Here is a 14,905-nt window from a genome sequence, read left to right as displayed (position 1 = left end):
TACCATGAGCTTGTTGTACGTAGCCAATGCACCAAAACCTGCATAAAACATACTTTTGGTGGATAATTAAAAAAAGAGGGAAAAGGGTAAATGCATATTTTATACCTGACAAAATTTGTCAGTGTTTTACTCCACTTAGAAGTTCTGCAGAAAGGAATGTGTATCAAGCCAATAACTTCAGTTCAGTAACACGTTACTTCAACTAATTTTTATTTTGACCACATCATCTCCTCTTATTCATAGTTTATCTAAATAATAATAGTGAATTATTTATAAAATTGGAAAATCTTCATCTAATCTGTTCTGGCATATGCAAATGTTTGCATTAATTAAACTAAAAATGAAATAGCAAGAGAAGTTTTAAAAGCATCCAAATGATCTTGTTATGAATGACAATTATACCTTAATGTTTTGAAAAACCTCTGTATCTTGAGTGAAATCCTTGCCCTTCCAAAATCAAAGGTAACACTTCCATTGCCATGGTAATGGGCTAGAATTTAAATTAATTTATTCAGATAATAGTGCTGTAAGCTACACAAATATTGAATGTTTATGGAAACTAACTAGCTACAAGGATGCTTTTAGTTGTCTGATTAGATGCCTTAAAAATGCTTAAGTGACTTAGGGTATTAAGTCCTAGCTGAAAAAAACATGACCCTTAGAATAGGGTAGTGTCATCACATATTTGTTTGACCCAGCAGCCACATCAAATCAACCAAAACAGTCTCTTTTGGATCTCATAACCTGAAAAAAATAGAAGCACTTAAAGGTTTTTCTTGCTGAAAGAAAAAAAAACTCAGGCTGAAAAAAGGAAATGGGACAAAAGGGCAGATTACAGCACTGGTTACACAAAGGTAGGTCTGGAGCTGCCTTGCGTTAAATGCTGCTGGAAGAAAGTGAGACTCACCGCTCAAACACGCTTCTCCCACCAGAGCACCCTGACAACCATAATACAGTCTGTGTAGTTTGCACTTAACCTCTTTGTTCAAGGTGATCTACGATAAATAATATCTATCCGTATGGCTATGTCTGCATTAGTGGTTAATGGAGTGGATCAGTAGATTGAAGCAGTTGCTGCAGATGCTCTTCACGTCTCTGTCAAAGGCAGTTTGGAGTGTTTATGTTGTCCTGGGCTTGATCTGCTCCTTTGGACTAAAAGTCTGTACCTCTGCAGTGGTGTGAAACTTTCAGAAGGTAAATCTGTCCTGCAAATCTCCTTCTCAACTCTGGATTCTTCTGGGAAATACTCCACTGTCCTTGTGTCATGCAGGCAGCCTTCATAGACCACTGCACCTCTCTGCAGACGTACACTGATGCCCAGGCTATCCATATCCATCCCTTTCAGAGGGAACACGCCAGAGCAGCTTCCTGAGTGACTCTAGGGGAAGGTGTTCACCTGCCTCCTCTCCTCTCCAAAGAAGATGTGAGGATTTTTCAGAGAGTGGAATAGCTTCAATAAGAGGAACTGCCAGGAATCTTTCCCCAAATACCAGGCTGCCTTCTGCACATGCAGGTTCAGGCTCCTGCCACCTGGGGACCAGGGTCTTTCTGCTCCTGGTGAGTGCTCTAACAACTATATCCCTCAGTGAAAGAGAGTAGAAACAGTACCACTCTTCCTTCAATATTTTATGAATCTAGTTCATTCACATTTTAAAAAAACAAAAGTATGAAGAATTCATTGAAAAGCTGTGAGCAAGTTCCAATGATCTCAATTCTAAAATGATCTTAACTACATTTTTTTGACCATAGTTAGTGAGCAAAAAATCACCAAGTCCTAATTAATGATTTAGCCCTCTGGGAAAGTTGATGAGAGGGTTTTTTTGAGTCTTAAAGATAGGCTTTCAAGGCTTGCAGGCATCTGTGTTTTTCACGCTTTCCACACAGAAGAGTGATTCTACCCAAGATCAGTCTGCATCAGGATGTTGTAATTTTTGTTTTCTGCTATGTCCAAGTTTCAGACTCTACACATTGCTTTATCTGATGGCACAAAGATCTCCTGTTTGCAATGAGGGTGTCTTGTCATGCAGCCTTTATATTGGTGCTGGTAACATCACACTAATATTAGCTGGGTGACTGTTTCAGCCGGGACACACCAGGAGTTTCCGGCAAGTAATTTATAGCCTGCCTGCTTGGGGCAAGGAAAACCTAAAGCCCCATAGAAACCTGAAATTGGCAAAATGATTGTGATCATCGCAAATATCCCCAGTTATAGCCTTGACAAACAGTTGGGCTGTGTGTGCTGCCCCTCAGCTTCCTGCTTACAGTATGCACTGGAAAATTTTAGTGGGGAAGGTTTGTGCTGCTTACACTGCTTTTCTTTCTTTACCTTACTATTTATTTACATGATCACCAGGAATCAGCTATAGCTGCTGTCAGCAGCGGTGCCAGTTCAGCCTGACCGATCACATATTCAATACTTTTGCCTTAGATAGCCTTGTATCATTTTGTAATGAAGTCCAGCTCTGAGTTTTTTGCTGCTGTAGGAAGAGCTGAAAATATAACTGACTAAAAATAAAATGACCTCAATTTGATTTGTACAGTGCATAGAACATTTACTTGGATGCTCCTTTCATTGAAATCAACATCCAAGAACTAAATATGTCCTTCACACAGGTGGCATCACAGTCCTTTCACTGTGATTCCAGCAAGCCTGTACTAAATTTCTGCAAGTTCCGGGCACTTCAACAGTCCCACAGTAGAGGTTATTCATTAAAGAGCTAATCAAGCGAGGTAGGAGTTGGAGGCATTGATTTTTCAGAAAATTATAAAATCCTACTTTGGGTAGATGGTAACTAGCCTGGACAAAGAAATACCGTTAATTGCTGGTAACTGCAGTATCAATGTATTTGAGCAATATGAAAACATACAATGGGTAGGAATTTAAAGACCTAAAGGAGTTACTACTTGAAACTAGATCATAAAATTAGGGAAAGGAAAATACAGGCTAGATATCTATCTTCTAGAAAGATTAATTTGAACTATTATGTAGTCTTCTGAAGATAAGAAATTAAAAATCTTTTTTAAGATTTGAAAACAGGTCCAGCAGAATCCCATAAGATAACATGAACTGCATTGTGTATTAAGCAATTTAACATTTATATTAAAGAATTACATAATGAGATAGACTTTGCTTAGTCATTGCTAATAGAGTTGGGTGAGACAAAACAGAAATAATTGCTGATATGTGGCCAGCCAAGCTTTGTGATAAACACAAACAGAAGACTTTGCAGGGATGGGTTAGCAAACTACCTTTATGCTGAGCAATGCAAAGGTTTCTTGATCACCATCAGATTTTAGGAAGCATGAACACCTGCACAGAAGAATAATAGGTTCATGGTAGTTCATTCCAGTTTATCATTCATGCATTATTTCTGTTCCATCAAAAATATGAGAACTGTTGTCAGTAGTGTAATGTATAGTAGGAGTTCAAAATCTCAGCTGAACAGCAGGCAGATCAAACCAGATATGTAAGAAATGGAGATAGCGTACAGAAAAATACAGAAGGTTCAAACAACTGAATCTAGGAAGCTTCTTCAAGATGTGAAGAGAAGTGGAAATCTTCTGCATTTTCCTAACTGTGCAGTTACTGCTGTTGAGCTTGATATTGATCTGTGTTGTAGAGCACAATAAAGGACATAAAAGAAGCACTTGAGTCCAGCAGTAAAGGATTGCACACCAACACAGGAAAGGTTTGAGCAAAAGGGGAATGGGATGTCCCAGCTTGCTCATCTTGTGAACTTCTGGCACAAGCAGGTGAGGGGAATACAGTTTTCCCAGAAAAACTGGAAAAGGCAACAAGCTATAAAACTTGAAGAGAAGAGAAGGTGAGGGGACAAGTGAACATCTCCTACCATCCAGCAGGAATTTAATGAGAATATCCTAGATCAACATTACTGTGCACATACTCTTTCCTTGTGTAGATATTGGGTTCTTAAAGCACCTACCATTTTCACCAACATCAGATGACAATAAACATAGTTTTCCAACCATGAGATCAAAGGTCAGATTCACTCTGGTCATAATCAGATACAACTCCATTGTAAGTTACTGATGGCAGACTTACACCAGCTAGTATTAGATTTAAATTTGCCTCAATTACTGGAAAAAAATGATTCACAAGATTAAATTTTAGCCACAATGATGTAGTAGGACAAATATATCTTTTTAACTGTGTCTTTTGAAGCACTCTGAAAAAGTCAGCCATGGGCAGAGTTGTTTCCTCTATGCCACATCACTCAAAAAAATGTTAGGTAGAAAAAAATCCAGCAGTATCTCATACTGGTGACTGTAGCAAATTCAAGAGAAATGACCCATTGCAAACATCATTTGAATAAAGCTGTTTCCCCTATGGTATTCATGGAAGTGGCTTTGAACTATGAAAAATATTACTATACACAATAACCTCTGAGCACGTAATATGTCAATAAAGTAATCAGCTAATAATTTGTTACCTCCTTTCAGGACTAAAATAATGTTTCTCATATACAGGAACAGTCTATCTTCCCAAACTCATGATGTGTAGAAATGAAAGAGTGAGTTAGTTCAGTGAAATGAGTAGCCAGATCACTTGCTATACAAATCAGTAACGACAGGCTTCTGTTAATATTACATAAACATACACGTAACATGCTGAAGACCACGCAAAAGCTCATGGAAAGGAAATAAAATAGGAAAAACACTTGTTTTAAAGACAGTAAAAGATACCTCTAAAGTATTAAGGCCAGGAGATGAGGACTCTGATTCATAAAATGTAACTGTGTAAGAGTCAGGATTGGTGCAAAAGTTGATCAAGATTTAATTTTTTTTTAATTTTTATTTTTAATTTTTTTAGTTGGAAGTGTTGTTTCATAAAACTGGAATTGTTTATCAGACATAAATTTCATCAAAATGATTACAGGATCACCAATACTGAAAAGTTTTAAAAATTGTAAACAGGTCTTCTAACTTTTTAATTGATTTTTTTTGCTGCTGTTCAGAGGACTATTTGTTTTGAAACTTAGGCTAATGCTAGAGATTTTACCTTCATATGTAATAACTTTTTGAGACTTCAATTTATGCTTCAATTTTTAATGTGAAAAAAGTTCAGGATATTGGTAGTAATCCAAGAACGGAGAAAAATCCAGTTCTAGATGAGATTCTGAATGCCCATTATTTTCTACCAAATGGTAGGTTACACTTCATGGCAAGTATAAGCATTTAATATTATTAGTAGTTACCTGTGTTCCAGGTTAATAATTTACAGAAATCTTTTTATTATAAATAAATGTTTTAGAGGAGTCTGAACTAATCATTATAAATAAAATTCCAATTTATGTATATTTGTATGGCTTCATAGTCTTCCAGAATACATATCAGAAGGCATGCGATCACCTGTGTTTTTCACAGAAAACTACCAGAAAAGAAGGGTTATTTTAATACAAAATACTATAGTATCATCTTTAAAATGTTTTATGGTGGAGATGGTACTGCCAGGAACCAGGTATGTTTTCAGCCGTATAGACTTTACAAACCAAATAATACCTCATAGTAAAGGTCAACTCTTCTCTCCGTGACTCTCTGTTATGTACTACAATGTGCTGCTGAGAGCAGCCTGCAGCTGGTGACTCTTTATCGTAAGGTTTACTTGCTTCATGCAGATTTAGCACATTTCATATCAGCATGTTTTGAAACCATGACTTGAATTAATAGGGAGAACCTAAGACTATGAAGCTGATTATTTTCATGCAGTTTATTGGTGTCTACCCCCCCAAAAAATGGGATGTAAGCTTTTCTTTGTTGATAAGTGCCCACAGTGGGAGTATTTACCTCTATTTCTGATGCTGATAGTGTGGTGTTTCGAGAATCAGCACAGCCTACCCAAAAATGGTTCTTTTAAGCAAAGTAGTATGAACTTTTCCAGGGTGTTAATGGCAACTTATTTCCTGCTACACATTCTGAGTTTTATCCCCCAAGCCAGATACTTTGAGTTATTTGAAATGAGGAAATTTACTTAGTTTTTCATACCTGTAGAAAAAACATAAAGATGCCTCTATTATTGAAGCCTTTTTTTCCATTTTTTTCAGTTTATTTCTTTGATCTTAATTATTTGTCTTCCGGAAATGTATTAATGTTGCTACATTTAGGAAATGTTTAATTAAATTCTAAATATTTATGAATGTTTGTTGCCTACCTTTAGCATGCTTTGCATTAGACAGCCTGTGTTTGAAAAGTGACTACAGAAATCAGATTCTGAAACCTGCAGAAAGGATCAGCTGTGAAACTTGAATAATGAGATTGCAAGTAAGTTTAAAGTTGGCAAAGGCTTTATGACTACAGGCTTGCAAACTGATTACCTAGCAATAGAACCTAACTTCTGAGTTTCATTCCATCTGTAAGAACTGTATAGTGCTTTTTCCCTTTTCCAAAAAATTATTTTTGACTCTTGTGATTCAATCATTTTTTCTAAACCAAATGAATTCCAAAGATTTCAGCCCAAATTCAGTGACTGAGTGTATCTAAGTTCACCCAAAATACTTGGTAAGTGCAGTCTAAGGAGCCATGCAAACCCACTTACCAAAAAATAAATCACTAGAACTTGATTGACTTCTTCAGGTTCAACCATCCCACCTGGATTGCATTAAGCCACTGCCTGAGAACCAGGGCATGTTGGGAGGCGGACAAGTGGACACTTAAATGAAGAGCAAAATGTTCTCCTGTTGCATGTTGTTGTTGCAAATCCAAAAGAGAATTCACTCTTGGTTTTTTGCTTTCTTATCGACTGGGTCAGTGTTGTTGAGTGAAAAACTTTACCATGCTGCTTCACTGATCACTGTAAAGCCCACAGCATAGGACTGCTCTTCTTACGATAGTTTGTCTTAGAAAAACCTCTCTTCATAGACAAGGAAAACATTTAATTTAGATGATGTATTTTGGTTCATTTTCTAATAGCTCAGTGGTATATCAGGCAAGATTTTATCAGCACATCCAGTGAACTCACAAATAAAGCTGGCTGCCTGTTTTCATTAAACCACAGGCAAATCGCCTAGTTTATTTACCTGCTGTATTTATGGTATTCAGTGCATCTTGAAAGCATCTCTACTCATTCCATAATGAAATTCTTTGCCTCTGGGTCTCTGAGGTCTTGTTTGGGTCTTCAAAGTTTTTGCAAAAATAATGGACTGGCAAGTTGCTTTGCTGTTGTGTGCTCCAACTAAATGTGCCAGGATTTGAATTGCTTTGAGTGCTTAAATCTCACGTCTGCAAATGCCCTTTACAAAATTCAGCACTCAGAGATTTGTTGTTGCTGTTACAATACTCTGGGGATAGCGTTTACTTAGAACAAAACACCCTGGAGAAGAGAAATGCGCTTTTATGCAGTCTAGAGCAAAGAACTGGATTGTGCTTTGGATGCACTCTGTGCAGGGGAGCTGGCAGTCAGGGCTGGCCAGTGCAAGCAGGGACACCATGATGGTATCGGAAGGCATGGCCTTATCTAAAGCACGCCAGGGCCTCTGCAGAGCACTGTCTTGCTCACTTCTACGGTAAATGTGTGCAAGATCTTTGCAAGGCAGGAAAAGGGATGAGTTTTCTGCCTACATGGCCTGTTGCATTGATTTTGGTAAAATAATATGGACCCCAAGTATCAAAGTGTCAGTGAGGTCCTACCAATGGCCAATCAACCATTCATTTTAGTAATACGACTTCAAATCGCTTTGGTCTGCTGCCACAGTCACTGCTGAACATATTTTATATTTCTTTTTTAAATTAAATAGACAGAAAAACTAGGGAAATAGTGCTGAAAATGGAAAGCTTTAATAATACTGCATTAGCCTGTTAGCTGTAAGGAGTCGTTCTAAAGAAAATTCCAACTTTGGCAATCCTTTGTGTGAGACAGCAGCACTTCAGGGCAGGGGGAGCAGAGATTTATTTATTGAAATGAACTGTTGTTGTTGCAGTAGCTGTGGGTGAGATCCGGTCCCACTGCTCATTCTGCAAGCTAATTTGATAGAGGGGTCAGGAAAGGATGTCAAACATCAAAATCCATCTTCTGCTTCTGCTGCTGATTTTTACTTGCATTCATTCTCTTTGTTGATGGGAGGCCCAGCACAGAGTCACATCATTTTCAGTCCTGCACCAGTACAGCTAAAGCACTAACCTTCAGGCAGCTACATCAGAGGGCCAAATGGCTCAGTCCGTTCTCTGTGGATGCTCCTGATGTGAAGACACAAGGACAGGTGATGACCACAAATATGTTGCAAGTAAATTTTACACAATTTATAGTGGATCTTTTCAGGTTTTTTACTTTTTTTAATCCCCATTTTTCTCTCTTTTCATCATCTGTATCTCTCTCCCTTAGTTTGAATGTATTTGCTTGAAACGAATTTGACCCACAATTTTCAGTTTGTTCTAGGGTTTGTTCTTTCATTCTAATGTTGTATTTCATTGCCTTTCTTTCTTTCCATATTTATTATGTCTTTCTGGCTTCATTTTTGTTTTCTTGACTCCAGCTTGCCTCTTTCTTCTTTTGCAGATTTTGCTCCCCTCTACCTCCTCTCATTACACATTTTCAATTTCCCACGAGGAAGGACTGCCATGAAGGGGAAAAGCTTTACTTTCTCAAGGATCCTTTTCTTCTAGCAGCATTCACAGAATAAAACATTGTCCTTCACAGGGAGATGAAGAGCTGAAGGTCCTTTCCACCGATAAAAGACCCCACAGGCTGGGCTACCTGTGGAGGACTGGATTTTTCTTCTTTTCCCCATTCCCCTTATGGATATGTCTATGCAAGTTCTTGTATTTTATTTCGGTAACCAGGAAAGCTCTCATCCACGTCACCTTTGTAGCAGCAGCACTGGGGAATTGTAACACTTTTTTTATTATAACAGCATTGGAACCCCTCACTGATTTCAGCTGACTGAAAGTCAGGTCCCCGTTGAGGAAGGGACAAATCTTAAACAATGTGTTGGCACAATTTCTCTTGCTGAAACCTTCCTCGCTCATTCAAGACTTGAGTGTCAACCTGTGATTCTCCATTCCTCAAACTAGCACAGCTCCAGGCAGCTATATAAATGTGTTCAAAGCTCAGCCACTGCACAAAACTTAATTCTCAATTAGTGCTTCTTTTCATCAAATCTTCCTTTGCTGAATGAACAGTCACTGTGTTACATAAATCAGAAGGAATAGACTGCCCCCAGATTTGGCTCCATTTCTCATGGAAGTCAACAGCAAACTAACAAAAAGCAGACAACAAGGAAATCTGTTGGTTTGAGTCAGTGTTGAATGGTTGCTAACTCTAAGTGAGCATCTAGGCTTCTGTCTACATATGGATGTCTTGGTTCCCACCTCTACAATATTTCACACTAAATAATGTCATGTGTAATCTACTTTGGAGTTAAAAAAAAAAATTGGATATATCATCTTCAATATTTGAATGCATTTTTATTCCTATACCTACACTGTCATACAGTTTGCATCAGGACAGTTTGTTACAGGAGTTGAAAAGTGAGCTAAACCCATAAATTAGTAAAGAAACTGTCTGGAAAGGTTTGTAGGTTTGTTCCCAAGAACAATACAAATGGCAAGTGCTCCACTTCAGTGTGCCAAACTCCCACTCTGCAGAGCTGATATGGGATTTCATACCATTAACTGGCTGGACATCATATGCCCACCAAAGCTGCTCTATCACTGCCCTCCACAGCTGGACAGGGGAGAGAAAATATACCGAAAGGCTCGTGGGTCGAGATGAGGGCAGGGAGAGATCATTCACCAGTTATCGTCATGGGCAAAACAGGCTTAACTTGGGGAAAATTAATTTAACTTATTACCAATCAAATCAGAGTAGGGTAATGAGAAATAAAAACAAATCTTAAAACACCTTCCTCCCACCCCTCCCTTCTTCCTGGGCTTAACTTTAGTCCTGATTTTCTCTACCTCGTACCTGCCAGCAGAGCAGGGGGATGGGGAATGGGTGCTGTGGTCAGTTCATCACACGTTGTCTCTGCCGCTTCATCCTCTTCAGGGGCAGGACTCCTCACACTCTTCCCCTGCTCCAGCGTGGGTCCCTTCCACAGCATGCAGTTCTTCAGGCACGAACTGCTCCAGCGTGGGTCCCCCCTGGGGTCACAAGTCCTGCCAGAAAACTTGCTCCAGCGTGGGCTCCTCTCTCCACGGGTCTGCAGGTCCTGCCAGGACCCTGCTCCAGCGTGGGCTTCCCTTGGGGTCACAGCCTCCTTTGGGCACCCACCTGCTCCGGCGTGGGGTCCTCCCGGGCTGCAGGTGGAGATCTGCTCCACCATGGACCTCCCTGGGCTGCAGGGGGACAGCCTGCCTCACCATGGTCTTCCCCACGGGCTGCAGGGGAATCTCTGCTCCGGCACCCGGAGCACCTCCTGCCCCTCCTTCTTCACTGACCTGGGGGTCTGCAGGGCTGTTTCTCTCACGTGTTCTCACTCCTCTCTCCAGCTACAGCAACTTTTGTGCTGCAGCACTCTTCTGTGCTGCAGCAACTATTTTCCCCTTCTTAAATCTGTTCTCCCAGATGCTACCACCATCGCTGATGGGCTTGGCCTTGGTCAGCGACGGGTCCATCTTGGCGCTGGCTGGCATTGGCTCTGTCAGATATAGGGGAAGCTTCCAGCAGCTTCTCACAGAAGCCACCCCTTTAGCCCCCCCACTACCAAAACCTTGTCACGCAAACCCAATACAGTCATAGAGTCTTGTAGGACCTTTGAGTAACAGAAATGAGCATGAGATGGTGTAGCTGTACAGGTTACATTATAAAGGCCTTAGAGGTTTTCCTATCAGATTTGTTTCAAAACATTATAACATAATACCAAGTTTAGAAGAAATGTGTTTTTAATGCAGAAGTCTCCTAAAAGCAAGGGAGAACCAATCTGGAGGAGATACTACAGAATTACTTGGGGTCTTACTGAGGATGGGACTATTAGCTGTAGCCAGGCTTCTTCTGCACCTGTATGGCACAGATGACAGTCTTGACTCAGTGGAAATTTAATGGGAATAGAAATGCATCACACAGCAAGGTGTTAGAGGTGTTTCAGACAGATGAAATGGCCTGACTAGTTTTCTGAGAGCTGAAGCACTATGTTCTGTTAAAAAGGAAAAATGTTTTAGAGGTGAAAAAAACAATGGTGAAGTGGCTTGCTTTGAATGATAGTTTTTTTCCTTAAAAAGCAACATATAGGAGGTTTGCAAGAGAGGAAGGTTTGAAAAAAAAAAAAGTCACATTCGGTAAGGTGGAGGGATTTTGTCAATATGGAAAGATTACCTGTGACTCCCAGACTGCATTCTTCTAGAAAAACATTGCTTCATGTATATCAAGTGAGTATGGGAAGGACAAAGTGCTATTTGGACTAAAGAAGCTTTAAGTTCTACGTTTAAGGCTTTTTCACATCTAAATTAACTTCAGTCATTTCAAAATCCTCAGGACATTCAACAGAGCACCTGTAATGTTGTAAGGTATAGTTGTGTAAACCACCTCTATGAGGTATTTAAAAGCCTTCTGAAGCCAAAATTCTTCATCAAATGTCATCTCCTTCTCAGTATTTCATGCTATAACCAGATAAAGGCATTGAAACTGTTTAAGGGTTAGGACTTGTCCCTCTGTGACAACATCATGTAAAATGAAGTGTGAAAGGAATAGCAAGTGAGCCTAAGGGACCAAAGAGAAATCCATGGCTTAGGGCAGGGGAAACCAGTCGAAAGTAATGCATGCAGCTATTGGTGGATTGCCATTCATTTATGGCCACCCTGTAGACAAGAAAATAATCCCTCAGTCTTACAAACACTGATATCTGGATCTCTGTTCTTCTTCCCTCGTTTACAGACCCTCCTCAAGACCTTGTTTTGAAAAAGATTAAACTCCTTCGACAAGAGTTTCAGAAATGAGACAACTTTCGCAGATCTTTGGTTGATAAACCTTAGCAGGGCTGTATTTCAGAGGTAAGCACTCAACACTTTCTACAATTATAGTTCACTTATATATCTTAGTCTGGGAATTCTAGATTAATGTACCTCCGGTTACTAGTCCATTCTGAAAAATATTGTAAAACCAGTGACAGATGTCACGAAAAAATCCCCCACCCAAACCCCACAAAAAACCCTGCTCAGAGATAAAGGCACCAGCTGGGCTGAAATTTCAGAATTCTGTTTACATGGAATGATTTGATGATGCATAAATGTGTGTATACATGTTAGAAATCCTTTTAGAAAGGTTTTGAATTTGTTTCTTTAATGGCATTTTCTGATTTTAACAGATTAGCAGTTTCTCAATGTGCATGGTAATTGCAGGGTATTTAATATGCACTTACACTATTTTATATAGAACTTATGTCTCAGTCCATTAATGTGATACATTTACATCTCATAGTTTCAGTACAACTTGTTCCAAACCTCAGGTCATTGCTTTTGACCCATTTTTCCTTCCTCTGTCCCCAGTGTTTCAATGACTTCATCTACCCACGTGAGGTCTTTCATCAGCTGTCTACACATTCCATGTGTCTGGCCTCTTCACTTCATCCCTCCCTTTCCCCACCTGCATACCCAATCTGTTAGTGTTAAAGGTCTCAACTTAAAATTATAAAATTGAAGTGATTCCTAAGCCCACAAAGAAGCAACAGTCCAGGAAACAAGCGAGGCTCATCAGCAAGGCTCAAGAGCTTAGTGCCCTCTCCCCACTGTGCTCCTTTTTTTTCCTTCCTTCTGAACAACTGGATATCTCTAATGTCTCCGCCCCTGCACATGCCCCCAGGTATTACCTTCTGTTTCATCACTGAACTCTTATATTCAGGCTTGTGCCTATCTTCCAGGAGTCACCAAAGTGTACTGCCAAAGACAGTGTGTTCCAGCTTTTTACAACGTGCTGGTTACTCTCTAAGGACACCTTTTGCCTGTTTCATCCACAGGTGACTTTTTGTCTCTGTCTGGGCTCCTGGAATGATCTCTCCATGTGCAAGATACAAGTTCATTTTGCTCCTTTATATCCTACTTTTAAATTAATTTTTTTGGTGCTGTCACCCAGCTATACTGCAAATGTTCTTGCAACTTCATGTATTTAAAAGCCAGTCAGCTGAAAAGATGCATATGTAAGAGCAAACATAGCACAGGCACGTGCACTGATAAGACTAATTCCTTGTCATTCCCTATAATGTTAAATCTAATTTGAATTGCAGCCCTTGGGACCTGCAATTACATTTGTCCATCTGTCAATAAACTGCCATTTTGGGTTGTACTGTAGTTAATTGTAGTTAATATACAAAGCTTTTCCCTCGCTTTTCTTCCATCCCCCCACATCACCTCTCCTTTCATTTTCAAGGTATAATTAAAGCCAAATGAAGAGATGCAACATTGACTTAGCAAGTTATTTATTTGGGAAAAAGATAAAGGATAACGACAGATGTTATCTGCTTGGGTCTAGGAAAAAAAACCCCAAACTTAACTACAGAATAAAAAGGAGTAGGTATAAATGAAAACCAAGTATAGGAGACTAATAAACTAGAATGTCTGAGAAACAATAGGTTCCTAACTGTCCTGGTTTTGGCTGGGTTAAACCATGACACTAACACATACTCTTTATTTCTAATGCTTTCCTCCTAGTGCATGAAAATGTTCACTCTGTTTGAATCCCTTGTTCCTCATTAGCATCTAGAATCATCTCGGACCCAGATAATGAGGTATAGGTAGTCCCAGTGTCCATTTCAATTCTACCCACAAGGATGGTGTGAGCCTCACTTAAATCTGTTTTTCTTGGCTTAGTCATATCTATAGTGATACTAGTCTTGTACTCTGAAGAGCCTTGTGAAATTTCTTAAATCTCTATGGAGGATGGAGAGAGATTTGAGCTTTTATTTTTGAGTACACTTGCTGCCTTTAAATTCTCTAAGCTTTTCTAGAAAATGTCTGATAAATGTTAACACATGGAAACAAGTTGGAAAATTTGAGATTTCTTGCAGCAATGCATGAAAATATATTAGGGATTAAAAATGAAATGAAAAGGATGTTTCAGTTCTTATAAAAAGATTTTTTTCTTAATTTCTATTAGGAGGGATCTAATTTGACACCAGAATTTCATCCTTCCCTGTTAGCAAAAAATGCTTGCAGAGTCTGTTTTCTATGATCTGTTGCATATCTACATTCTAACTGACCTTCTGCTATGAATCATTATTTTTAGATTAATATTATAGGATTTGTAGATAGTAAACAAAATATGCATCACTTTCTGACTCTTATATATGCCTTCCCCACCCCATGCCCCCAAATGAAGGTGATAGTGATCCTTTTAATTGCATGAAGGATAGAGTCAGTAATCTTCCTCTGCATACTTTGCAGTACGGACACTGGATAGAGGGAGGGCTTTGGTCAAGACAGAATCAATACATCATTTTTTGCATAAAGACTTGGCTTCTGAAGATGCAAAAAGGTGTTTTGTAGTCCTTATATATCAAAAGATTATACTTAAAGCTATGCATATTGACTATGTTACTGATTATTAAATAAAAAAGGAATAAAATTTCCTTGTGTGTAAACTAACTTATAAAAAGCTAGCCGTGTTAAAATAGGTGCAACATTATACTATTATACCCATCAATTTAAACTGATGACTGCTGTCATCGTGGGAGGAGTGGCTGATATACCAGAGGGTCATGCTACCACCCAGAGGGACCTCTACAGGCTGGAGGAATGGGCCAACAGAAGGCACATGTGGGGTGTTGCATTCCAAGTACAGGAGAGACATGAGAGAGTCCACTGAAGGACAGCAAAGACAATCATATAAGGAAAGGCTGGGAGAGCTTGGACTGTTCAGCCTGGAGAGGAGAAGGCTCAGAATGGATCTCACCAATGTCTATAAATACTGATGGAGGAGAGTAAAGAAGCCCAAGCTAGGCTTTCCTCAGTGGTATCCAGTGATGGG

This window comes from Aquila chrysaetos, chromosome 4, assembly GCF_900496995.4.
Source record: "Aquila chrysaetos chrysaetos chromosome 4, bAquChr1.4, whole genome shotgun sequence".
Lineage (NCBI taxonomy): Eukaryota > Metazoa > Chordata > Aves > Accipitriformes > Accipitridae > Aquila > Aquila chrysaetos.
The sequence above is the reverse complement of the archived record's forward strand: the minus strand, read 5'-3'. Positions refer to the sequence as shown.